This window comes from Octopus bimaculoides, chromosome 8 (assembly GCF_001194135.2).
Source record: "Octopus bimaculoides isolate UCB-OBI-ISO-001 chromosome 8, ASM119413v2, whole genome shotgun sequence".
NCBI lineage: Eukaryota > Metazoa > Mollusca > Cephalopoda > Octopoda > Octopodidae > Octopus > Octopus bimaculoides.
Genome location: NC_068988.1, coordinates 4640062 through 4650230, shown reverse-complemented (window position 1 = coordinate 4650230; position 10169 = coordinate 4640062). Strand labels below are relative to the sequence as shown.

Below are 10169 nucleotides of genomic sequence, written 5' to 3'. Positions count from 1 at the left end.
TGTATGTATATATGTGTGCGTGTATGTATAGATGTATGTGTGTGTATTATGTATTGAGAGAAAGAGAAATGGAAAAGGAGAGAGATGGAGATGAATGAAAGTGTGCGTTTAAACTTGTTTCTCTCCTAATTCATGTTCTCTGTTTGAATAAACTAGACCCTTTGCCGCCAAATTGCTATGTTTCATATTCTAGTACAATACAATAAGAAGGACAAGAACCCATATTCCATTTTGTAAGGCACATTAGCCAATTTCTGAACTCCTTAACTTTATTCATAATGTTGTGGTCGCCTAATCTGAGCCGCTAATTTCTTAGAGCCACTTTTATTGATGAATCTTCAACATGAAATTTACAACAATTTTGTTCTACTTCAGTCATAAGACAAGTGTTAAATTTTACCTACGTTGTAATCACTACTTTGTTATTCTCATATTTTAATAACGTTGTCTATTATTATTGTCTGTATCATTATCTGTCGGAGTCTATTCTGTTAACTATGAAAGTCTTCTTTCATGCATGCTCGAATTTGTTGCGTTGCAGTTTAATAATTCCAATCTAGGAGCGAAAGACTAAGTAATATTTCGGGCCCGTAGCTTGTTGACATAAATAAGAAAATGTCGATTTCAGATTTTGACACAAGGCCAGCAAATTCGGGTGAAGTGTAAGTCGACCACATCGACCCCAGCAAAACTTGCACTTCTTTCATCGACACCGAAAGGATGAAAGGCAAAATTGACCTCGGCGGAATCTGAACTCCGAGCGTGAGGACAAAATACTGCTAAGTCTTTTGTTCAGGCCTACTAACGATCCTCCCAGCTCTCTGCTTTAATAAACAGGGAAATATATAAACAGTGGAATATTGTGAAAAAAAACAAACGAAGTCCGAACCCTTCACCCTCAGGTCATATCTTTAAAAAATATGATTTAAACCATTCCATAAACACTGACTTCAGTATGGCTTTGATAGTAACAGAAAATAGGAGAAGTAAACAAACATGTAAAAAGAAACAACTAAAGGAGAATTGGTTAACACAATAAACATCGAATTTAAACACTTTAAACTCTATGGAGCTGGTCTAACCGACCGTGACTATTTCTAGAAGTAAGGAAATTATATCTATATTAATTTCCTTAAATAAATTAAAGTAATTTTAAATAAAATCTAATTATCGTGAATTCCTGTTTTAATCATTACTGTAAGAAAAATTTCAAGGAAATTGGCAATGTTTTATTCAATAATTTGAAATTTCTTTATCTCAGCATCTACATAATGATTATCCTCCTCTCCTTCGTCCTTTTTCTTTTCTCTGTCTCTCTATTTATATAAAGATATGTTTATCTGCTTTTTGATAAGAATGTAAAGAACTAGCTTATAATTCCATATGAAGAGTAAAACATTTCGATGTACGTAAGCGATAATTCAATCTTTGACTATTTGAAATATTCTGAATGGGTATAAATGTTCAGACTTGATGTACCAATATTTACTTAGCACTGCTTCACTTCTGGTAGCTGAACCAGTAACACTAATATTCACATATTCTACAGAATAACACAGTCCAACCATAAAGAATTTCATGTCTCACCATCACTATAGAATTAAAAGACATGTTTTAGAGAAAATATTAAGTGAACACTTCACAACTCTGTTGCTCTCGTTACATAAACACGTGATGTCATAGGAAGCACTGAATTTATGGAATGCTTAACATGAAAGTCTTTGTGACAGCCACAGTGATAACGTTTTAATTTTTCGAATTTAATTAATCCACTTCGGAAGAATGGATACCCTGAAACTCCCATACCCACTTCCTTCAGATGAAACTCTCATGGCATCCAACAACATCTGAGACTTGGGAGTTTTTGTGGACAACATAAGCTGGGCCGCTCATATAAACAGCAAAGTTGACATGACCCGCAGAATGTGCTCCTGTTCTTAGAACTTTCCACTCGAGAGATGTCCACACCATTATCCTCCTCTTCTCTACTTTTGCCCGACCCCACCTTGAATACTTTTGTCCCCTGTGGTCTCCCCACACGAAACAAAATATGAAAATTGAAGCACCTCAAAGGTCAATTACAAAAAAGATAGATGACATGACAGGCCTTGATTATTGAGGTCGACTAGAAAAGCTTAAGCTTTATTCTCTCCAACGCCGCCGTGAGCACTGCATCATCTGCATGATGTAGAAAATATTCCATCAGTATTGAAGCTGGCATCGCCTCTAAGATACACCCAAGACTTGGACCCCGTGCTATCTGCCCACAGCGTAAATCATACATCACATAACAACAATACGGCACAATTGGTCCCGCTCTCAATTGGCCCCTCTCGTAATATACACCACCGGAAGTTGTTGAAAAACAACAGCAGTAATTTTATTCAGCTGAATACACGTCATTGATTGGTTGAAATTACCGAAATAAGACAACTCTAACACGAAATAACTTTGAAAATATAAACTTTTCTCAGCATCACTAAGAGTAAAAGATGTTTTATATGACACAGTCTACCAGTGTCCCAAGTTTGAAAGTGTTTAATTACAAAAAAGTAATTTCTCAATGTGCCGTCCAAAGGGTAAAGATCCCATCATACATAAGAATAGAACAGTCAATGTAAGATTCTTTGTCGAATCAAAAATAACCAGCCTATCCTATGGTTAACTCGAGTTAACTATTGATTAATACACGATCTGAGGGAATGTCTAAGAAAAAGGTTGTCACGAAATTTCATTGAAAACAGTTCATTTTATCTTCGAAGCTGCATACAAGGGAAAATTAATACCATATCATCACAACAGAGAAGCCTAAACTATTGGAATTATTGCACGATAAAATCTAATGCATGTTCGTATAACCCGTCATCAAATTGCGTCATTGCAAAATGTACATTGTACCTCATTAATTACGAATTCAATTAAACTGCACATATATATGCGTGTGTGTGTGCTCCGTTGTTCTTTTGTGATCTGGGTAAGTAGATATATTGAAGATAAATTTCTAGTTGTAGACATCTAAATTCCATCTACGTTAAGTAAATCTAAAAAAAAAAAAAACTAAGAGGAAAATATATTTCTACTAGAAAAGAAAATTTAATTCCTTCTTTTAGAAATAATTAAAATTAAATTTTCTCAAAACAAACAGTAAAATAAACTATTTATTACAAACTTTAACGGAGTCGATTATCCCTAATGTGTGTCTCTGGTTATTTTCCTTCAAAACTTATAACCAAGAATCGAAACGCTAGTCCAAATTTCATTTAGAAGCTACTTATTAGACGCCAATTAGCTGAAGAATAATCTATGAAGCATAAGGTGTATCGTTGCGGAGATCTAATTCAATTAACATACTTCTTTAAAGTGTAGCAGTTTTTACAGTCTGGAGTAAATCGGATGTAAACATCATTTGAACTGTAGTCTTCTCAAAGATTAGAACATAAAAATCGTTTACAGTGACTTAAGTAACGAGAAAAAAGAAAATAAAAGAAATTGGGAAAGTTACTAAATTTTCATATTGTTTCAACCAATTATTATCAAGTTATTTTCCTTCTATGTTCTTTAACTAACAGACATGTGCTTGCCATTATTCCATTTTCTGCTGGCTTCATATTTGGATTGTCTATCATACGTTTCGATTGCCTCATCTTCTGAATTCTAATTCTACCACTTTTAACTTTGTCTTTTAATCAAGCGAAGTGGATGAAATAAATAACAAATATATATTGTAACAAATTCAATTAAAGTTAGTCCACCTAACATTAAAATATTTTATGCCACGGACGTGGATGGGAAGGAGCCTCTGGCAGCCGTCATCACAATTTGCGTTCAATTCCAGCTTTGGTAAATATTCAGTTCTCTTCCAACATAGATGTTTATGTTCTTAAAGAAATAGGAATGCAACAGTATGTAATTTTCTGATCCCAAAAGATTTAGAATTATTGTCCGTAGTAAAGAAAAAAAACTACCACTATTTTTTAATATTTTAATCTTTTAACTAAACTTGCGAAATTATAATCAGAGACACTTCGCTTTGTGTGTGTGTCTTCGGCGTTCTTCGAGTCGGAATATTTATCTCTTCGGTGCGTGTATAAAGAACCGGAGGGACGTTTTGGTACAACTGCGGATTTTTATAGTGGGTTGGTAGAGCACGTGTCCTGGGGGAGACTCTGGGCTTCGACGAGGAACAGCTTCTCAACCTGTTCGGAGGAACATTTGGGCCGGGGTATCTGGACAACTTCCAGAAATCCCTGACCTGGCTGTGCTACCAATCGGCTTTGCCAGTTCGAGAGAGGTTGTCAAGGCATAGTGCTGGTATCCCACCACATGCCCGAGGTGCAGGCGTGTCAGTGAAACTGTAACGCACACCTTTGTATATTGTGAGGAACTAAGGGGACTGATAACCTATGTCGAACAATTGGTGTCAGATACGGAAAGAGTACGGTTATCGACTGAGTCTCTCCTCAAGATTGTACCGCCTTCTTCCTTTAACAAGGAAAGGGGGGCGTCATTTTTCTGCGTAGTAGCCGTATTAAAAGAGACAGTATGGATGACGCGTGGAAGAAGAATTGAGAAAGTCAACTTTATCTCCAGACACAGATAGGTTGGGTTTTTTTTAACTACCACCTGTAAAGAAAGATAAGTCTTGAGAAGAGATGCCTGCCTCGAAGAGCGTTTGAAAAAAGATAGACAAATGTCGTAAAGAAGTTGAGAGTGAATGAGGCCGCGCTAGTGTGGTTGGTCTAAACGGAAATGACGGAAGGAAAAATTATAATAAAAAAGGGGGTATTATAAAAAGTTATAAAAAAAAAGGGAAAAAACAGGCGGTTCGAACACGAACCCGGAAAATATATTAACATAATTTTAAAATTCATTTCGATTTCATTGTACAGTGTAATTTCATCCGATTTCATTATATTTGATATTTAACTAAGGTATAACCCCAGCCCCTAAATGTTTTTTTTTGTCGTGTCCTTGTGCTGTCCCCTCTGTGTCATGGCCTGTGTGTTAAATAAAAGAAACCGGAGGGACGTTTTGATGAGTCGAGGTTTTTGTTAATAAATATAGTAACCTTAAAAAAGGCCGGTTTTAGTTAATGGGTAAAATAGGAGACTATAATTAACAATGGTTTCAAATATTGGTACAAAACCAGCAGGTTTGAGGGAGGGTGAAATGCAAAGTTGACGTCGAAGGAATTTGACCTCAGAAGGCAAAAGATGGGTGCGCTAATGATTCGTCCACCTTGAGAGTATGATTATTATTCATTAATTAAGTTTGTTGAATATATTTTGAGCACGAGAGATGTCACTGTTTATTCTCATAACGTTTATGGTACTAACTAGTTGAAGCCTGGTTGTATATTTAGATTAAATTAGAACAAACTGCTAATTATCGTATTTCACCGTAATTCCAGGGACATTTGAAAAAATATATAGACAAATACAATGGAAATAATACGTGTCTGTCTTGATGAGTACATGTATTACATTGTTGTTTTTAACATACATGTATGGTGAAAGATTTCGTATGAATATGAAATCTCTTATTACCCTAGCAATAAGGAGTATTTAAAATATATAATACCCTAGTATCCTGGTGTGGGAAAATAGCGAAATGAATTGCTCTGAGACACTTGGTTGTTAAATTATCGAAACACTACTATATTTATTTATATAATATTATGTATAGAATATATGAAATATTACATATACAATTGTGTATGCAATATGTAACATGTTCATTATTGTATATATACACAATATTTTGTATGCAATATAAGAATCATTTTATGTTACACGAATTTGTAGCATTTGGTGTGTGTCCACCGTTAACTATCCATGAAGGTTTCAAACTGAGTGTGACTTTTAACAACACAAATATAAAAAAAAAAGTGAAAATTGACTTTCTTTAAAACTGCCGAGTTCCAGATACGAAAGATAACATTTTTTATAAAGATATTTTTATTAATTGCATATTTTAATTTAGTCCAACGCCTAAGATTTATGGGATTAGAATAAGTAGGTCTGTAGCGTCTGGGAGTGAAACAAGTTAGAAATATGAGGCGAAGAAATGAAAACAGTAATTGTTTGTAGCGGAGGAACATTTCATCACTATAATATTTCGTGGGTCTTCTTTAATAAAATATCCCTTTAGATGATCGTAACGTAGGCATTTGTAGATTGAATTTTCTTATCGATTACAGAATTTGTTTATCAGTTACTGTTGAGATTGAACTGATAATGATACATATCATTCTTGATCTTACATCAGTAAATGCTCAGAGATTTTTTTCTTGTTTTTATCAGTTTTGTTTGGATTTTTGTAGAGTTCGAGCTAATCAATATCATCTGCCAACAGATATTAATGTCGAGCGAGATATCATAGTAAATATATTATTAGTTAATTTTATCAGATAACTAAACACATTAGCTGATTTAATCTTTCAGACACGATCAGTGAGATTAATGAGAAGATATATCAGAACATTTCTTACCACTATATGGATACGTTCAGGCTGATCAAAGAAACAGTTTTGCTACCAATAATTCTCTTTTCATTTTCTTACTTTCTGCTGATGTTTCATTTAACACCAATAATTTCTTTGTCTCTCTTCACTAATAAATCACAGCAGAATAAGGAAATTATTTTCTCGATTGCTTTCTCAAAGCTACCCACAAAATAATTTCTAATGTCTACTTTCCTGCATTTAAACATGTATCCATCCCCCAAACAATGAAAAACAAAACAAAAACAAAGACATTGAAATTTTAAAAAATCCGATAGAATGACGATTTTAATAATATAAAGCTTTCAAGTTAATTACAACAGAAAAAGGTTAAGACATTTAACCGCTAACCTGTTTTGTTTTAAAGAATTTAATTCTTTTATTTTTGTTTTGGTATCTACACTGACTTGCAAACAATCAATCATGGATTAAGATGGCGCCTTGTTTGTAAATCGCCGACAAGATATGAAACTGTTTCATCAACCTAGCAGTTTAATTTGTTTAATCTACTTTAAAAGGTACATAATGTAAATTAGTAATTGAGAGAACATTACTAGTAATTTAAATAAAAAACACACAGTATATTGTGGTTGTAAGAGTACGTAGTAAGCGGATATGTATATAATTAATTACCTGCTATTGTGTTTTGAGATATTAAAATGTTGAGGCTGGAAGTACATATGCTATGTATATACGCAATGTATATATGTAAACTATGTATATTGAGTATATATATATATATAAATAAAAAAGACCCGCCGAGTTTATATGAAATTGCGTCTGTGTGATATATACAGATTGATTGTAATTTGCTTCTAAACAATTTCTGTAAAACGTTGTTGTTTGTTGGAAGTGGTGTTGAGAATATACACAAAGAAATCTTCATCACATCAATGTATGTTTCCTAAAACTCTTTTTACGAATTACACTTGTTTAATTTTCAAGTCATATCTTTTAAAAGAAGATATCAAGAGATAGCTTTTTCTGAAACTCATAAAAATACTTTCATAAATCTTATTCAATTTTTTTGTATTTTACTCTTAATTATTTTCGTAATTTGCCTGAAGAAACTAATGGAAAAAATATGTTTGACTTCACTTAAGGCTTACAAGAAATGCTACTCAATTATGGTTAAATATTCTTATCCGTTTATTGAATGTAATTTGTGTGTAAATCTCAGAAAAAAACATACTTTATTAGATTGCACTGGATCGTCTCAAAGATGAATCCTTCTCTTGAATAAAAGGAATTAAAGGGTTTGAGAACGTAACTAACATCATAAAAAACATTTTGATTTCTTCTTACAATATTCATTTTTATATCTACACTATTAACATATTGAGATCTTTTTGTATTTTTAATTGTCATTAAAATTTATCTCACGGAATATATTTGGCATTCATATGATTTTTAACTGCTATTTCGTTCTTGTCCTCTTTCGTCACTTCGGTGCCATTAAATAAATGGCGCTAAACGATTCACTATACCTCTCCTATACTATTAAATGTACGCATAAAAAACTAATATTTGTATCTCATGAAAATAGATTCAAACTCAAGTTTATTGGTTGTCCAATACCGTTTTTTGTTTTTTACGTATAATTACATATATTTTGAAATACATGTAATTCGTAGCTTCATGATAATGAGGTACATAAACGATGTAATGTATCTACAGTTCTGCAACACTCGCACACGTATACGTCATATTAAACTTTGATGCATACCTTATACATATACATTAGTATACGGAACATATGTATGTGTGTGTGTGTGTATATATATATTTAAGATGCATGTATGTATATATGTTAGTATTCGTAGAGAGATAGAGAGGGAATGAGAGATAGCTCAACTGCATGTGCGTGCTCTCGTGTTTGTATGCATGTCCCTATGCACATTTATACTTCCTAGTAGATATACATGCTTACATATAATCGCGTGTAAGATGTGAAATGCTAAATTGTTAATTGCTCTCGCTGATATTAATATACGGTTTGGCACAAAATGTCTATCACTCCTCATAAATTCCAGTTAGTTCCTTCAGAAAGGAGTGGTCAATAAGATTTCACATAAAGATAAATTTGGCAACGGGGAACATGCCGACATTATTTGGCCCCTAAAATCTGTGGAAATCATTTCCTTCCGTATCAGTTGTTATAGGATTCTACTCAAAGGGTTTAGTCAAGCATCCCTGTATACGTACGTGTATGAAAAATGTGCGTGTGCATATATATATATATATATGCTTGTATACATACATACATACAAACAAATATAAACATACACGCAAGCACGTGTGCGCGAACACACACACGCACACATATATGTATGCATGTATATATAATTTTGGTTCTCTATCAGCTATATTTATTTCTCAGTTTTGTTCAATTTTCATAGAGCTCCATGTGCTTCCTAGAATTGCCTTGATGATAGTAATTACAATACTAACCGAAGGGGAGTCTAGAACAGCCGAATTGTATATGCATACGCATATACATATATATCTACATGTATACATACATTCATTCATTCATACATACGTACATACATACATATATGCATACATGCATACATACATATATGCGTACATACATATGTACATACATAGATACATACATGCATATACACATACATATGTACATACGTACATATGTATATATGTATACATATGTATATATATATATATTACACAAAGTCTATCAGTCTTACAGGCTTTCACAAAGTTCCACCTTACATTATCATACAAGGTGTGGGCGACGAGACGTTGTGTTAAAAGTTCAGTGAAACCATATCGACTTAGAATCAGGAAATCAAAAAACAATACCTAAAAGAGGGTGAGCTGTATATATTATAGGAAGCTATATTGTTGCAGTATATTTTTGAGACGCAATTCTGTCTTACATGTTATCGCTTAATCATACCTAAGAAGTAATCTAGCAGTCTGACCATATATAAAGAATATATATGATATATACATATAAATTTAATTAATAGAAAGCCCCATCGTGACTTCAATAAAAATGTAAACCCATTCATTCTATACTATTGATACATAGGCAGAAGGAGGAAGGCTTCCAACGGATCATTTCACGGTTTGCTGACAACGCCTCAGAGGGGATCTGCCCAACTTCATTTCTTAATCAATTGTATGTTTATCTGACTTATGCGTGTATAAAACTGATATTACTTAATTTACAGTAAAATTATCCTTTTTGAGAAAGTCAACACTTTTTATTTCTTGTGTAGAACCTATTCGGTTTCTCTTGTTTGGTCAAGAAGACAATCCTATTGGCAAAACAATATATTTAGTGGAGCTTACAGTTTATATATATATAATAAAGTAAAGTTGTGGAATACCGTACGAGTGGAAATATATATGGAAGAAGGTTTGAAAATGCACTTATTTTAAAGATATTTATTTACTTAACGGGTTTCACTTTTTTAGAAAAAGATTACCAAAAGTCTTTGAGAATAATAAAAAATGTTAAAAAACAGTTTGAGTATTAAAATGCACATATACATTCTTTGATGATAAAATATATTTAAAGTATAAAGCTTTGTATGAACTTTGTAGTGTTACATACTGATTATCACACATTCTCTGATAATAAGATGAAAATGTTAAAAACAGTGTATGAAAATACATATATGGAAAAATACATATA

General features: G+C 32.9%; 1 protein-coding gene across 6 annotated transcripts in view; it reads left to right on the top strand.

Annotated features, from left to right (window-relative positions):
• LOC106878895 (receptor-type tyrosine-protein phosphatase T) overlaps positions 1 to 10169 on the top strand; it is a 596380-nt gene that overhangs the window by 521637 nt on the left and 64574 nt on the right. The window lies entirely within an intron of this gene.